We start from the raw sequence: 1,946 nt of genomic DNA, 5'->3' as shown, positions 1-1,946 counted from the left end.
CAGGCACAGATGGTAGTGTTCACCCATGCACGTGCCCTGACATACAAGCAAGAAGATACACAAGAGATATTCCGAAGGAGTTTTTATGCCCATGTGCACATATATGTGCAGACATGTCCTCCACATATAACATAAGGCACATGGCCCTCTCCCGTGTGCGCACAGGAGCCAGAGCACTGAGGCTGGGCACCTTGCTGTAGAGAGGTGAGCCACCCTCTGTACCAAGGGTGTGATGGATGGACCCATGTCCTAAGTGACTATCAAAGTGTCGTGGTGTGTGAGGTGCAAACACCAATTAGTGGGGCCTTTGAAAGCATCAGCTCGTTAGAGAGGAAGCAGAAGAGGCAGGAATTGGCATAAAACATGGAGCTATTTAACTACTGTGGGGCTGGGGTATGTGTGCTGTGGAAAGGTCTTTGGGCACAGCTCCCCCCTCCACTCAGCACTTGTTAGTGGAGAAGGACCCTCACGAGGGGCCTTGGCAGGCGGCTTTGATGCTCCTTGAAAGCGGGGGGTTGGGGGGGGGCAGCCTCCTGCCAGCGCTGGGCTGGCACTGAGCGCGCGGGGGCTGCGCCAACTGGCGATCAATTTCATGCACATCGTAAACCTAAGTGCTTTCTGGAGAGTCGGGCAGATTGCACATGAAGTCCCCCTTCTGTCCCCAGCACACGGGTGGGCGGGTGAAGCAGAGGCTCACCCCAGTAGATAGACCCCTGCCAGGCTGCAGGAGACCTGGATACCCTGGTTCCCAGTAGGAGGTACCCTTGGGGACATGGGGAATTCTCTCACGAGGACTGGCACTTCTGGGGGCAGCTGGAGATGTGGACATCGTATGAACCCTGGATCTGCCAGACTCTGCTACCTAATGGCCGAATGACTCTGGGCATTCAAGTTCTCTGATGCTTGGTTTCTTCATCTGTGAAATGGGTTGATATAAGAACTAAATGAGTTCCTGTCTGTAGCATGATATGTCACAAGCTGAAGGGCCTTTGAGAATGTGAGAGGTCATATTTGCATTTATTATTATGCTCAAAGGATTCAGGCTCGGAATTTGTCCTGCCCAAACTCCTGTTTATGCCCATCTGCCACCCTTCAACATGTGTGGAGAATCTTCCCTTCTGTCTCTCCCATCAATGCCAGGCCAAAGGTGTGGCCCCTGAATATTTCAAATGCCCTGCCCTTTGGATGCCACAGTGCTTCTGGGGTCTGTACCGAGGCCAAGGTAGCAGGAGGTGGGGGTTACAGGAATGGAAGTGGTGAAGGGGGCTAAGTTCCTGCTCGGCTCTGTGCCTTGTGCCCTGGGCCCCAGAGAGCTGTGCACATGTCCTCTCAGACACCCCCATAAAATCAGTTTCTTTAGCATTTGCTCTCATCCTAACCCTGGAAACTCAAATCCAGGCCAGGTCCTAGGTGGGGGAGGAATTGCACATTATCCTCATTTTAGGAGCCCAAACAGGAGAAGGGTTAAGAGCAATTCTGAAACCAACACGCCCAGATTCAAATCCTGTGGATGTGTGCTAAGTCACTTAGCAGTCATGTCCAACTCTGTGACCCAACGGACTGCAGCCCACCAAGCTCCTCTGTCCATGGTATTCTCCAGGCAAGAATACTGGAGTGGGTTGCCATGCCCTCCTCCAGGGAATCTTCCCGACCCAGGGACTGAATCCACGTCTCTTATGTCTCCTGCATTGGCAGGCGGGTTCTTTACCGCTAGCACCACCTCGGAAGCCCCAGTTCAAATCCTAGCTTTGCTATTTATAAGCCACATGATGCTGGGTAATTTATCTCTGACTCAGTTTCCTCATCTGTCTCATAGGGCTGCTGTGAGAAATGAATGAAGAAATGTAAATGAAAGGCTTGGGGTAGCACCTGGCAGGTAGCAGCACGATGTGAAATTTTCCTGACATTACTATTTTTTATTAATACTATGAAATTATAAGCATCGT

The sequence above is a fragment of the Capricornis sumatraensis genome, chromosome 2 (genome assembly GCF_032405125.1).
Source record: "Capricornis sumatraensis isolate serow.1 chromosome 2, serow.2, whole genome shotgun sequence".
Classification (NCBI taxonomy): domain Eukaryota; kingdom Metazoa; phylum Chordata; class Mammalia; order Artiodactyla; family Bovidae; genus Capricornis; species Capricornis sumatraensis.
This window is presented reverse-complemented; position numbering follows the sequence as displayed.